The 15,540-nt window shown below is 47.2% G+C and overlaps 1 long non-coding RNA gene across 7 annotated transcripts in view; it reads left to right on the plus strand.

The window, feature by feature from the left end:
- Positions 1 to 15,540, plus strand: part of LOC144231622 (uncharacterized) — a 438,506-nt gene that overhangs the window by 111,627 nt on the left and 311,339 nt on the right. For 6 of the 7 annotated variants that reach the window (XR_013335125.1, XR_013335116.1, XR_013335122.1 and 3 more), the window contains exon 6: positions 5,195 to 5,302. This is a non-coding gene — a long non-coding RNA (uncharacterized LOC144231622). Of the gene's footprint in view, positions 1 to 4,550; positions 4,630 to 5,194; positions 5,303 to 15,540 lie in introns of all 7 variants that reach the window. The other variant, XR_013335130.1, reaches the window with a different exon arrangement.

Here is a 15,540-nt window from a genome sequence, read left to right on the forward strand (position 1 = left end):
ACGAAGAAGCTGAGACGTAGAGATATTGAACCATAGTTTAAGGTCACTCAGCTGGTAAGTGGCCGAGCCAGAAACTCAGGTGTTGTGAGCTACCCTGCTCTCCACCATGGCTGGTTCTTAGAATGGTGTTTGACATAGATAGATCTTCCAAAATACTTGTGTGTGTGTGTGTGTGTGTGTGTGTGTGTTTAACATTTATTTATTATTGAGAGACAGAGAGAGACAGAGCATCAGCTGGGGAGGGGCAGAGAGAGGGGGAGACACAGAATCCAAGGCAGGCTCCAGGCTCTGAGCTGTCATCACAGAGCCAGAGATGGGGCTTGAACTCACAAACTGTGAGATCATTATCTGGGCCAAAGTCAGATGCTTAGCTGACTGAGGCACCCAGGTGCCCCCCAAAACACTTGTTAAATGAAGAATGGAATCTGACTTCAGGGCCTTCGTCATTGTGCTTCCCTGCCTCAGAGCTGGCAAGATCCTTCTAGGAACTTATCTGTCAGAGGAGGAATGTGACTCTTTAACTGTACTCTGTAGTTAACCATACTGCTGGGTTGTTCTGACTGGCTGAGGCATGCCCCTAGTCTAAGGAGAGATTTTAGACAAGGGTATCAGAGAGAAGGGGAGGGGGCAGGTAGAGTCAGCCAGTAGGCAAGAGCCCAGGGCTATCCTTTGGAGTCTCCTAGGAAAGAACTATGGCCATCTAGATGAAGCCTAGTTTGGATGATCTGAAGTATGATTCCTTTTTAGCTACTATTTATAGGGGAGCCACGGGGTCTCTCCAGGAAACTCAGCCATCATTTTCTCCTCCGGGCATTACCCAGAGACCACAGTTCAAGGTGCATCATACATATATGGCCATTTCTCAAAAGCACATGGATGAAAACTTATGTCCACACAAAACTGCACATGGATATTTATAGAAGCTTTATTCATGATTGCCCAAACGGGAAGCAAGCAAGATGTGCTTCAGTAAGTAGGTGAATAGAATATTATAGACATTAATATTATAGGTAATAGAAGGGAATGTTACCCAGTGCTAAAAATAAATGCACTATCAAGCCAAGAAGAGACATGGAGGCAGCTTAAGTGCATATTACTAAGTGAAAGACGCCAATCTGAAAAGGCTACCTGCTATATGATTCCAACTATATGTCATTCTTGAATAAGCAAAAGTATGGAGACAGTAAATGATCGGGGGTTACCAGGGGCTGGGGAGAGGAAGGGATGAATAGATGGAACACAGAACTTTTAGGGCAATGACACTACTCTACATCATACTATAATGGTACAGACACATTTGTCTAAATCCAGAGAATGTACAACACCAGGGGCGAATCTTTCCTTAAACTATGGAGTCTGGGTGAGTATGATGTGCCCATGTAGGTTCATCAACTGTAACAGAGGTCCCACTCTGGTGGGGACATGGATCATGGAGGAGTCTGTGCATATGTGGGGGGGCGGTGCTGGCAGTATCTGTGAAATCTCTGTATCTCCCTCCCAGTTTTGCTGTGAACCTTAAACTCTTGTAAAAAGTGGTCTATTAAAAGAAAGAAAAAAGAACTAACACATGGACACTGTGATGACAAAAACACACATTCTTTTATATTTGGCAGGATTTGGAAAAAACCTGTTTGCTATGATGTACTAGTAAATTGACAATAGAGATACGAGTAAAATTATGAGGAAATCATGTTGAAAAGGCTCTTACCTGGAAATATGGCTGATTACTGAAGGAGATGGTCTTGGTGCTCTCTCCCAGCTTTCCCATCCTAGGGGGGTGGGGGGGCTGTCTGTAATTACGGTAGCTGTCAGGTGGGTCAGCCTGGGTCTGGCTCCTGTACCTCTGTTCCTTGAGTATGCTCTCCAGCCCACCTGGCTGACCCCTTTTGAGGTTCCCCCCCCTTCTTGCTTCCAGGAGCACCCACTCTGCCCTGGAACTCGGGAGCCCTGGATCCCTCTCCTTCCTTGTGCGGAAAAGCCAGCTGAGGCCACTTGCCCGAATGTGGTGGGTCACCAAAGACAGAGCCACGGTGGAATAACGTCTCTGAGAATCAGGAACATGTGTATTCTTTTGTGTGTGTATCTGGAATGTACCCCACATACCTTTTCGTCCCCCACGCCCCACGCAAATCAGAGTGGGATATGAGACCTCTTAGTAGTATAGATACTGGAAGATTAAAAAGCAGCAAACAACTGCTGTGGTACCTTGCCCTTCATGTTAGCGGAAGGATCTTTCTCTTTCCCTCCTCTGTTCCTTCCATTCTCTAAACCATTTTCTGAACCGCAGCAAGATTGGCATTTGGGGCCCAATAACTCTTTATCGTGGGCAGCTGTGGTGTGCTTTGCAGGATGTTTAGGATTCTTTTGGGGCCGCCCATCAGATGCTGCGAGCGCCCATGCCTCTAGGTTGTAACAATCAGAAATAGGTCCTACTTTGCCACATGCTCCCTGGACAGCAAGATCACCCTGTGTTTAGAACCTCTGCTCAAAATGTGAATCAAATACCTGCTAAGCATATCTCCCTTCCCTTCTCTAAACCCGCACGGGGCCTTCACTTCATGAGGAATGGCATTCTAAGGGCTGTAAAACTGTTGGGCTTCCTTCCATCCCAACTCCCTCACTTCCTTTTGTTCTTCTTATAAGAAATCATGACTTTGGGGAGAGCTGCTTACGGGAAACCATAAAGTCATTCTCTGCGCTCTCACCTTGGCTGTGAAGATAACACAATCAGCCCACAGAGGCAGGGTTTTGGGAACTTCAAAGTGGAGCTAGAGGGAGTGGAGGGGCAGGAGCCAGGAGCTGAGGTCTTATCTGTGGCTTGAATGTTCTTGCCCTTATCAATCCACTAGGAGGGATCCTAGGGGAGAGCAAGTGGGAGTCAAAGGCCAGGTTGCTTTCTTTTCCCACCTGTCTGAAGACTGAAAGGGACCAGGGAATAAGGGAGGGCTGAAAGCAGGAAAGCAGAGTAGGAAGAATCCTGATAGGGGACATTTTAGGGGTGAGTGGGTATGGGGGGGAACCTTTTCTGAACTTACATGGACTCATGCTGACCTGGGTTGGACACTGGGGTTCTAGAACCACAGAATCTGAGAGTTAGAAGGTCTTGGCATTCGTTTCAGGAGCACCACCCAGGTGATTTCTGGGCCTCCACCCTGGGGCTCTTCCATGGGCAGGTGTGAGATTGGGGACCTCCTGCCACAGATAATGAAGGCCCACACACAGACAGTAGCAGCTGGAATGGATAAGTGAGCATCTAAGCAGCAGGAATTTGCTGCAGTTGAGGGCAAATCATTTGTAGAGGTTTGATGAAGGAAAAAGAATCTGAGATAATAGTAATAAATGCCAACCTTTATAGATCACATGCAATGTGCCATACGTGATGTGTGTGACACACTTTATATAAATAGTCACTCATCTCCTCCACCTAACACCTCTATATGATAGGTACCCTAAAGTACCCATTTCATAGGTGAGGAAATTGAGGCATAGAGATGTTTAGTAATTTACATATCACAGAGCAAATCAGGAGGAGAGCTAGGACCTGAACCCAGATGGCCCAGTTCTAGCACTTGCGATTTTAACCATGGAGCGAGCTATCACTTGGGATAACAGAACTTGGACGGCTAAGTAGATAGTAAAATCATGAACTTGGGGTTGGCCTGCAGGAAGAAGAAGTTTGAGGGAAAAAAACAATGGGTTCAGCCTTGAGGATCTTAGGCCTGGCATGTGCATGGGAAACCTAGGGGTTGTGCCTGGAATTGGGGTGGTGGTAGCCCAGCTATAATCTCAGCACGGAGGTCCATGAAACCGTGACTTGGAGCTGTGAATCAGGAGCTGTGTGCAGTGAGAAGACAAAAGGAGCAGAGAACCCTGGGGAGCACCGACAGTGAATAGCAGATGGAAGAAGAACCATGAAGAGAGACTGGAAAAACAGCTCCTTAGTGTACAGCGGTGCCCTGGAATATCAGGGTAAAGTGAGTTTCGGGAAGGAAGGCAAGGTCACTAGGGACAAAAGCTGTAAAGAGTTCTTCTAAGATAAGAAATGAAAAGAGATATTGTTCTTAAAGAATCTCATGGGTTTCTAATCCATTTCCCCAACCAGTTGTAAATACCTTGAGGCAGATATTATATCTAGCACTTTGCTGGGTTCTTCTTTGGGTCTCCGCACTTTCAAGTGCAGGGCTACACGTGCGGAAGGCAGCCACTAAATACCTGTAGGTTGATGGTTGTTCATGTTGCTGTTGCTTTTTTCCCTTAAGACGATGACATGCTTTATAAGTTGTTCACACCTGTTGAGGAGGAAATAGGATGTTTCAAGTTTCATACAACATTGGGTAGCCCATAACTACGAGACTTGGTGTTGCTAAATGCAGAAGACTGGCAGATCTAGAATCTTGGATCTCTCTTCTTTAATGTTGGAGATAAACAGAAAAGCTGTTCTCTGTTGGAGACCTACTGTGTGCCTGACTCTTCACTGCACTGGACATTGGGCATTTGTAGTTCAAATCCTCCCAACCTGGCAAGCTGGGTATTATTATCTTCTTTTCCAGATAAAGTGACTGTGTTGAAAGCCTGTCGTCTTCCCAGGACCACTCGAGTAGGCAGAGCACTGCCAAGATAAAGACCCAGGTCCGTAGGACAACCAAAGGGACTTGACATGCCCTGAACTAAGTTTCTTCCCATTCCCTGAACTGCCACTGTCTCATTTATGATGTCACCACCATTTGGGTGGGTTTTGCCAGAGCTTCTTATTTGTTCCCCACTCTTCCATCAAGCCTCCTTCCCCGGGATCCATTTTCCAAAGTGCAGCTGTAATAATTGATCTGAAGGCAACCCTGATCATTTAAAACTCCGTCAGTGGCTTATGGGATATGACATTCTAGAGATGAGTCCATCCCCCTCAGCACACCCTGTGGGGCTGTTGTCATCCGACCCCACTTGCTGTTCCAGGCCCTTCTTGGCTGTTGCCTTGCACTCTCTTCTCTTGGGCCAAACCAACCTCCCTCACTTCCCTGAAGATGCCCTTCTCTCATTTTGCATATTCTGTTCCTGGAAATTGTGGTACTCTTCTTCCCTTCCTTCCAGGGCTAGCTCACACTTACTCTTTAAGCTTCAGCTTACCCCCTACTCTCACAAGTATTCCCAAACCTTCTGAGACCTTATTAAATGACCCCCCTCGATGTTCCTCCTCCAGGCACCCCAGCATCCTGGGATTGTCTCCGTGCATCCTGCTTGCCATTTTCTTCTGGTGCCCTCACTTGGTTCTGAAGTCTTGCGGGACAGAGATCACATATGACCCCAGGTAAGAGCAGGAGCTAAGCCCTTGCTTGTTAAATAAGTGACTGGGTTTTGAGGGACAGCCAGCACCAAGGTTGGAATGCGGGAACAGGAAAGAGGGCGTAGGGAAGGGCAGACAGTTGGGTTAGCTGGAGTGTAGGCATCACCATGGGGAGTTGGTCAAGTCTTCTCCCAAGTTTACTTCTTCCTGCCACTCCTGAAGGTACAGGGGATCCCCTGCCTCTACTTCCAGACAGTGATAATCCTGTTGCACCCATCTGGGCCAAAGCTTTGCCTGGAGTCTCATCTTTGGAGCCCATTTCTTTTTCTTTTCTTCTTCTTCTTCTTCTTCTTCTTCTTTTTTTTTTTTTTTTTTGGCAAGACACGCAGGAAACACTTGACGGTGAGGTTCTCCTCCTATGGAATGTGCGTTGCGACAGAACTGAGGTCCAGATGGAAAATGCCTCCGAAGTCCTAAGCCAAGCTGGAAAGATAGGCTGATGATAGTGGAGTTTATCCTTCCATTTTAAAAATAGTTGGCAGGGAAAGTAATCCAGGCTCATGCATCTGAAGTGTTGTAAAAATTAGCAAGACTCCCTGGCTGAAAGGAAAATGGCTGCGGTAAAGAGAAAGAAAGCTATCTTCCCCTCCCTTATCTCTACCCTCCCATCTTCAGATCGAGGAAAGCATTTCTCTGTTAGTGGAAACACGATGCCTTTACTGAAAGGAATGTCTAATGGTGGAATTTTCAGACAGTAAAACAATAAGGGAGACTCTTTGAGAGCAATCAGGCCCTTTAAATCACACTCAAGGGGCAGCTACTGACTTTTTCTGCTTACAAATGCAACCCTGTGTGTGTGTGCGTGTGTGTGTGTGCGCGCGCGCGTGTGTGTGTATGACACCATAACCCTGAACATTTGATGGAGTTACAGCTGGTGACGTACTTCCACAGGCATTGTCTGAGTTGTTCCTTCCCCTTGTCAGGTAAGGAGGGGATTACCGTCTCCTCTCCCCATTCTACAGAAGAGGAAACTGAGATCTGATTTGTCTAATATCTCACAGCCTTTCAGGCATCCCTTGATTCTTCTCTCTTTGGCTATCAAGCACTGTCAGGGCACCGGGTGCCATTTTATTCCTGGTGATACCATGTTTCATAAGGCAGGTGGGGTCCCTGTCTCCACACAGCTTCCATTCAAGTTGAGGGAACAATAAACAAGGGACTAAGTAGATAAATAGGACGGTGTGCTTTAAAGAAAACACAACTTTGGAACCGGGTAGAAGGTGCTGGCTGCTAGAGGGTGGAGAGGGGGTGTATGTGCTATTTCAGAAAGGGTGATGGGGGAAGCCTGGTGGAGGAGATAAAAGTAGAATCTGAAGGAAGACGAATTCTATGCTCCCTTCTTTACACCCACACAGCAGTGGGCTCCTAGAGGGACTTCTTCCCACATAGCTCTTTAAAAAAATTTTTGTCTTTAAGAAGCTTCTAAGAATCTCTCATGGAAATTGATAATGGCCGGGAGCACATTTCTCAGGGTCCTCTAAAGAGGACACTTGGACCTTAGCAGTGACAGCTCAGAGATGGGGAAAATGCAAACGCAGGCCCCGCCCTGGCAGCGTGTAGGCAGCTGTCCTGGAAAATAAAAACACAGGCCGTTTGCAGATTCAGGAAGTGTTTTTGTGTGCATGTGTGCATGGAGTGTGTTGTATTTACCATTGCACACTCAGAAAAGCTGTCTCTGATGGGATAAGCCTTGTTTTATGGACACAGTCATCAAAGGCCAACATGGCCGTGTTTCTTGACGACATCTCCCGGAAGCTATTCATCCGGATGATAGAAGGCCGCGAGGAAACTTGACAGTCTCCAAATATTTGGAGGCCTATCATGGGGCAGGAGGACTGGCCTCGATGGGGTGGCTGCAGGGAGTGACAGTAAAGTCAGGGGCAGGAGGAGAGAAGGCTGCGGGTACCAGCCTGGTATTGGAAACAGTTTTCTAAACAATTTTTTTAAGTTTATTTATTTATTTTGAGAGACAGAGCAGGGGAAGAGTGCAGAGAGAGAGAGAGAGAGAGAGAGAGAGAGAGGGAAAGAGAGAATCCCAGGCAGGCTCTGCATTGTCAGCATGAAGCCTGATGAGGGGCTTGAACCTACCAACTGCGAGATCGTGACCTGAGCAGAAACCAAGTCAGACGTTTAACCGATGGAGCCACCCAAGTGCCCTGGCAACAATTTTCTAACAGTCTCACCTGGCCAACAGTGGCATGAGATCACCTTGGGAGGGAGAAAGATGCTTCCTTCTGTCACTAGAGGCGTGCAGGTAGGGGCTTCAGTTCAATGACTGATCTGTTGATTGATTCATTAGTTTAGTACTTACTAAGCATCTTCTATGCATGAGGCAGCTGGATCCTGTGGTGAACAAGATACACAAGGTCCCTGCTTTCATGAACTTTGTAGCTGGCGATGGGTGTCAGCACAACCAAAGGAGATGTACAAGAACAACTGTGGGTGTGTATGTGCACACATGTGTTTTTGTGTGCATGTGTGCATGGAGTGTGTTGTATTTACCATTGCACACTCAGAAAAGCTGTCTCTGATGGGATAAGCCTTGTGTAAGTCCTACATGACCAAAAGGACCAGCAAAGACCAAGGCCCTGCTCGGTGCTCTCAGGAACGGAGAGAGGTCTGTGTGTCTGGGCACTGTGACCAGTGAGGTTTGGTCGGGCAGCTGCCAGATCATGCCGGGCACTGTAGGTCATGACAAAACAGTTGGATATTTTATACAAAAGGCAATGGGGAGCCATAGCAGGGACATGTATTTTTTTGGGTGAGAGGTTGGACTAGCTGAGTGGTTTCAACTCTGCTGGTACACTGGAATCACCTGGGGATCCAGAGTTGGGATCCAGTGTTTTATATGAACCCTAAGAGTTCTTTTTTAAAAAAAAGTTTTACATTTATTTATCTTGAGAGAGAGAAAGAGAGACAGAGCACGAGTGGGGAGGGACAGAGAGAAGGAGACACACAATCTGAAACAGGCTCCAGGCTCTGAGAAAGCATTCAGCACAGAGCCTGACACGGGGCTCGAACCCACGAACCATGAGATCATGACCTGAGCCGAAGTCAGACACTTAATCGACTGAGCCACCCAGGTGCCCCACCCCGGCCAAGATTCCTTTCATGGTGAAGATTTAAGGTACTGATGTTGGTCTCCCCATGGAATTACACATTTTGCTCAGGACATATGAGAATGATATGTCCCATAGGAATTGTGCCAACATAGTATCTGCGAACCAGTTGGCTGGTATGAGTGGCTTCTAAATAAGCTTAAGTCATTTCTTTTTTAATTTTTTTTTAAATGTTTTATTTATTTTTAGGAGAGAGAGAGAGAGACAGCGTGAGCAGGGGAGGGTCAGAGAGAGAGGGAGTCACAGACTGAAACAGGCTCCAGGCTCTGAGCTGGCAGTCAGCACAGAGCTCGACGCGGGGCTCGAACCCACGATCTGCGAGATCATGACCCAAGCGAAAGTCGGACGCTTAACCGACTAAGCCACCCAGGCGCCCCAAGCTTAAGTCATTTCAACAATTACTTGGTGGATTGTCTTCTGTGTGCCAATCTCGAAGCATGCACAAGGCCTGGCACATAGCTCCATAAGTATTTACTGAATAAATCAATGGCTACCTGTGTCAGATGTTCAACTGGGCCCTGGGGAAAAGAGATGGGGGGAAAAGATGGGAAAAGATCGCAGAGCTACCTCCAGCTTTGCTATATCATAGGAGAAGAACTGCAGCAGGTATGAGAAGGATGAAAAGATGACAAGTGCAAGGAAGGGGCTTTTGGTTTGAGTTTTTATTGGGGTAGCAAGATTCTAGGAGCGCTCATTGGGAAGGCAAAATGCAGAGGGTTTTGATTCTTCACTTCCCAGCCTGGTGAGTTCTGGTTTCTGGTTTCTCAGAGGAGTTTGCCCCTCACTTGTAGGGATGACCAAGAAAACATGGGGTGGTCAGGAGTAGGGACTCGGGGGCTCCCCCGGAAGTTCAAGCCTCTTGGAACCAGCGCCTCTGGGTTCTTTGCTTTGGCAGGAAGATGGAGAATTCGGCCAAGTTGCTCAACAGAATGTCTACAGCTACCAGCTCTGGTCACCTGTCAGAGGGCCAGATCTCTGTGTGCTCCCTGTGTTAAACCAGGCAGATGACCACCACGTGTCTGGAAGCCATGAACCAATCAGCTCTGCTCCCCTCTATGTTAGTAATCCCGGAGTGGGTTTCTGGAATTGCCCCTCATGTAATAAAACATTAAGGAATCTAGCCTAAGCAATCAGTTCCTTCCCGGGGCCACTGGCCACTTATAGAAGGTACGGTTTTGGCATCTGAATTTGGATTTAAACTTTTTGCAAATTCCAGGAGGAAGAGAAGAAGAAGGGCTTTTGATTGTTCCTTTTATGGTCCAGACACTGCTAGATGTGAATATCCATCACTACATAAACTAGTTCTCAGGTAAACATTACTGTCTCCATTTTCAACACAAGAAACCAGAGCTTCAGAGGTTAAGGGACATGGCCAAGGCCATACAGCTTAGTCAGTAGCAAGATTTGATCCCAAACCTGCCACCAGAACCCAAGCTGTTGTCATTATATCTCTTTCTGGTCCAGGACTACCCAGTAAGTGCAAAGTTTTTCTTTTAATGTCTGCACAGTGGGCTGAGCCCCATGGATATCTTGGGAATTCCAAGGGCTTGGGTATATGGGACATTGCCATTCTTGAATGACTATCTTCCACTCCCAGGAAATTCCTACTCAGTTGGTTTGGGGATACAGCCTGAGCCTTACATTTTTATAAACTCCCAAGTTAAGGATTGGAGGCAGCAACTGGGAGGAAAGCAGGAGCTTGAATGGGAGGCATGGGGCAGAGGTAACTGGGGCTGCCCCATAACTGTATGCAGCCAGTGTGGACTATGGTCTAATATCAGAGTAGTGGGCGGGACCCAGATATGGGAGACTTTAGATGGTTGGTGATGAGGAAGAAGAGCTGTAAAAAGCCCTGTGAGAATTCACTTAGAATGGGGAAGGGGAAATCAAGCCTCCTAATGAAGGTGGTGGCATGTCTGTGGCCTGGAAGGAAGGAGCCCCAATGAGTTGAAGATTTCAACTATTCCCGAGAGAGACTGAGACACAGCTTAGCTAATAACTGTGACAATGATGGGGATGATGATGAAGTCTCTGACATTTACAAAGTGCTACAGAAGCCCTTCATCTGGATTCTCTCCATAATGGGTTGAATGGTGGCCCCCCCAGGAGATGTGTTTATGTTGTTATCCCCAGAACCTGTGACCGTGACCTTATTTGGACAAAAGGGGCTTTGCAGATACAATTAAAGTAAGGATGTCAAGAGGAAATCACCCTGAATCATCCAGCTGGGCTCTAAATCCCGTGACAAGTGTTCCTATAGAGATTGGGAAGAGGAGAAGGTCACGTGCAGGTAGAGGCCGGGATGCAGTCAGAAGACAAGGTGTGTCTGGAGCCAGTAGAGGCTGGAGCGGCACGAACAGTTTCTCCCTGCAGTTTCTGGAGGGAGCCTGGCCCTGTCGATACCTTGGTCTCACACTTCTGGTCTCTAGACTTTGAGGGAATAAAGTTTGTTGTCCTGAGCCCCCCGGTTTGTGTTAATTTGTTGGGGTAGGCCCAGGAAAAGGATCCATCCCCGTAATTTTCACATCTCTGCTGTTGGCACCATTTCTCCTTCCATTTCTTTTTTTAAAAAACTTTTTATAGTTTTTATTTATTTTTGAGGCAGAGAGAGACAGAGCATGAGCGGGTGAGGGGCAGAGAGAGAGAGGGAGACACAGAATCTGAAACAGGCTCCAGGCTCTGAGCCATCAGCACAGAACCTGATGCAGGACTTGAACCCACGAACCATGAGAACATGACCTGAGCTGAAGTTGGACACTTAACCGACTGAGCCACCCAGGGGCCCCTGTTCCTTCCATTTCACTGGTAAGGAAACTGAAGGCCAGAGAATTTGAATGTTTTGCACAGAGACTGCAGTAGGTGTAAGATGCACACCCAGAGAACCGGACTCCAGAGCTCAGGCACATTCGTGACTATCCATGAGCTCCCTGGGGCAGGGGCAGCCTCCTGTCTTTCTCCTGGGCCCGAGGGCCACACAGGTGCTGAGGGCTCCTGCCTGCATGGCAGTTTTTTCTTTTGTTTGTTTGTTTATTTTTTATTTATTTTTATTTTTTGAGAGAGAGAGAGAAGCAGAGAGAGGGAGACCAAGAACCTGAAGTAAGCTCCACACTGTCAGCACAGAGCCCACTGTGGGACTCAAACCCACAAACCATGAGATCATGACCTGAGTTAAAATTGGATGTTTAACTGACTGAGCCACCCAAGCACCCTGGGCACTGTGAGGTTTTGGGCTAATTTCAAGCCAACCTGATGATCATGATTGGCTTAGGAAAAGGTGAAACCTCAGTTTTTAAAAAAAATTGAGGTGAAATGTATAGAACATAAAATTAACCATTTTAAAATGAGCAATCCAGTGGTATTTACCACATTCACAATATTGTACAGCCACCATCTTTATCTAGAACAGTTTAATTACCCAAAAAGGAAACCCTGGACCCATTAAGCATTTGTTTCCCATTCTTCCCTCCCCCATCCCTGGTAACCTTCAATCTGTGTTCTGTCTCTATGTCTCTATCCAGACATTTCAGATTAATGGAATGCTACAATGTGTGACCATTTGTGTCTGGCACTTTGCAGGTAGCCCAAGGTTTTCAAGGTTCATCCACATTATAGTATGTATCAATAATTCCTTCCGTGTTATGGCTGAATAATATTTCATAGTATGGATATTCCACAATTGTTCATCTGTTCAGCCATTGATGGACAGTTTGGTCACCTTTTGGCTGTTGTGAATAATGTGGCAATGAACTTGTCCAGGCCTTTGTATGTGCACATGTGTTTCTATTTCTTTTGGGTACATACCTAGGAGCGGAATTGCTAGGTCATACATTAATGGTAACTCCATGTTTCACTTTTTAAGGAATGACCTAACTCCTTCCTACAATGGCTCATTGATAACACGCCAGACACTGTACTTTGCAGTTTAATTGAATTGGATCCTTGGAGCAAGTCAATAAGGGATGTCTTATTGGTTCCCATTTTACAGATGGAGACTCTGAGACTGAGAGATGTGAAATTCCCTCACCAAGATCATGCTTGTAAGGGGCAAGGATGCAGGCACAAAGCTTGTATTCTTGGTCATGATGTCCCATTGTCCCCCATCCTGTGCCCACTGAAATGGAAGCACTTTGAAATGAAACCACTTCAGCACAGGGCTGAAGGCTGGCCTTGTATTTTCTGCATTGCCCAACACAGGTCTGGATATTGAATAGGCTCCCAGTAAACACCTTCTAAGAGGGCCAAGATTCTATTTAAAATTTTTTTGTGTTTATTTATTATTGAGACAGAGAGACGCAGAGTATGAACATGGGAGGGGCAGAGAGAGAGAGAGAGACAGAATCGGAGGCAGGCTCTAGGCTCCAAGCTGTCAGGACAGAGCCCAATGCGGGGCTCAAACCCACAAACCGTGAGATCATGACCTGGGCCAAAGTAGGACGCCTAACCAACTGAGCTACCTAAGTGTCCCAAGAGAGCTAAGAATCTATTTGATATGCAAAATAATATGTATAGATGCTACTTTTTACTTCTTTAGTTGATACTTTGATACACTTGGGGCAATCTCAACATACAACTGGACTTAGCTAAACTGTCTTCTTTTAGGACTAGAAATCTGCTCTTCTAGAACAGCTTTATAAATAATGTTCGCCAATAACATTCAGGTAATTTAGCAGAATTGTGGAGACCTTCCCATCATTTATAAGATCGTGTTGGAGATTTGGGTTCAGGGCTCACCCTCAGGGCACTTCCATCTTGGAGCGTCAGATGTGGATGAGATCCCCAGAGGATAGAGTGGAGAGAAAACGTAGGCAGTTGGCTCTTGGCAGAAACTTGGGAGACATTCATGTTTAGAAAGTCTGAGAGAGAGGGGGTGGGAGGGAGAGAGAAAGTCTTACTCAGAAAACAGGGAAGGCATAGTCAGAAAAGCAGGAGGAGAGCCCAGCTTGTGCTCAGTTCTGGAATACAAAAAGGGGACAGACGTTACTGACAGGAAGAAAAAGAAAATAGAGATGCCTCGTTTGAATGGGCTCATGTGTGGGTCAGAAATATGCACTCTGTTCCTAAAACACAAATCCTATTATATCATGGCCCTACCTCAGATTCTTCCAGGGTCTGCGATTGTCCTCGGATGAAGCAAACTGCCCATGAGGCTTGTGCAGCCTGCTCCTGCTGCCTTCTCTATACTCCTTGCTCTGAGCTCTCTCCCTGGATCCTGCCATTTATAGTCACTTGTGGTCTTCGTGCTTCCTGTCCAGTGGTGCCTCCTGGTCTTGTATTCTCTCTGCCAGGGATGCCCTTTCCCTCCTTGTTCACCCGGGGGATGTTCTCCCAGATCCAGCCTTTCCTTCTGGAGGAAGTCCTCTCTGATCCCCCTTCTTGCCTCCAAAGTAGTGAAGACCTCCTGCTCTCTCATCTCACATGGGGACCTTGGGCAAATCTCCTTTGAAACCTGCATCGCTTTGTATCTGCATTATTTACGTACAAGCCCACATCTGTTGATAGACTGTGAGTTTCCAGGAGCAAGATCCTGTGTCTCTTTATGTTTTGCTTCCTCCTCCAAGGTTTGCAATCAATCCTTGATGAATGAATGAATGAATGAATGAACGAACGAATGAACCAACAGCCCAGAAATTCTAGAGATTAGGGCTGGTAACTCAGGGCATCTCTACATGATGCCAGGATACCAGAGGGCACCTGTCTGGGTCTGTTCCATAATGTGGACACACTTAGCCTTCCTCACCCCTCAGACAAATGCCCACAATGACCTTATCTGTCATTTCTGTAAATGAGGCAGTGGAGGCTGGCCCTGGCTCAGTGAAGAGAGGAGCTGGAGGCAGACAGGCTAGGTTTGTCTTCCTCCTCGGAGCCTGGCTGTTATGATCTATGAAGTAAGGATGACACCAGCTATCTTTTCATCTCCAGCCAACAGCGAGTGTGTGTTCTGACAGCGGGTGCTGGGGCTGCAGAAAAATAAGAAACTGATCTTGTCCTTCAGGTGCTCCAAATTCATGGAGTTCACAGGACTGTTGTGCGGATGAATGTCAAGGCCGAGAATAATAGTAACAACTCTTTACTGAGTGCTGATGGTGAGCGGAGCAGTGCTCCGGGAGAAGCACTTCGTAAGTGATCTCCCCCAGGGCTCACAGGACCACTGTTAGGGAGGCCTCGGTGACAACCCCACTCTGCGGAGGAGGGGACTGAAGCCCAGAGAGAGTCTGGCTAATGGGACCGAGGTCTGGCCTGCACCCCAGGGCCAGGGCTTGCTCGCAGGTGGAGTGGGCAGCACTGTGTGGCCATTGTAGTTTGGGTCCAATGATACCAGAGCCCAGCTCCCCTGTCCTTAGCTGGGGCCGTCAAACACCATGGGTTGAAGCAATAGATGAGAACCAATCCCGAGGTTCTTTGCAAAATTTCCCTCCTTTTCTTTCCTTCCTTCCTTCCTTCCTTCCTTCCTTCCTTCCTTCCTTCCTTCCTTCCTTCCTTCCTTNGTGCTGTCAGTGTGGAGCCTGGGTGCAGGGCTCGATCCCAAGAACCCTGAAATCAATGCTTCACCGAGCCACCCAGTTGCCCCGTCTTTAAAGTCTGAAATCCCCTCTCCTGTGTGATGTGTCCTAGCCTCGGTTTTCCCTGGCCCTGCTGAACTGTCCAGTATGGTTCCACTCTCCCACCTACGCTAGGATCTTTGTGTTTGGAGACGGAAACTTCTCCCTGCATGTTTATAGGGAAATGGAAATGATGGCTCCTGGTGGTGAACCAAAAATAAGAAGTGGAGAGTGGGGAATAAGAAGCAAGTTCACAAGCAGAAGCTTGGACAGTTGGACTCGCTGGTTGGAGCTCTAAATATTTAGGTAAAAGGGACTCAGAGTTCGAATCTTGTTTGTATCCAGGCACGTCCTTGCTCCTGTTGAAAAGACCTGGCAGCCAAGGACCTGGGGGGAGGTGTGCAGGAGGCTGGGGGTCTGCTGAAAATACAGCAGGCCATCAGAGGATTGGAACCCACTCTGTATCTGACACATACAGACTCCCCCAAACTTCTGCTGACAAGTGGGGTAGGAGTGAGGGGGAGGGGCAGGGGGGATGAGGCTT

This window comes from Crocuta crocuta, unplaced genomic scaffold (assembly GCF_008692635.1).
Source record: "Crocuta crocuta isolate KB4526 unplaced genomic scaffold, BGI_CrCroc_1.0 scaffold260, whole genome shotgun sequence".
NCBI lineage: Eukaryota > Metazoa > Chordata > Mammalia > Carnivora > Hyaenidae > Crocuta > Crocuta crocuta.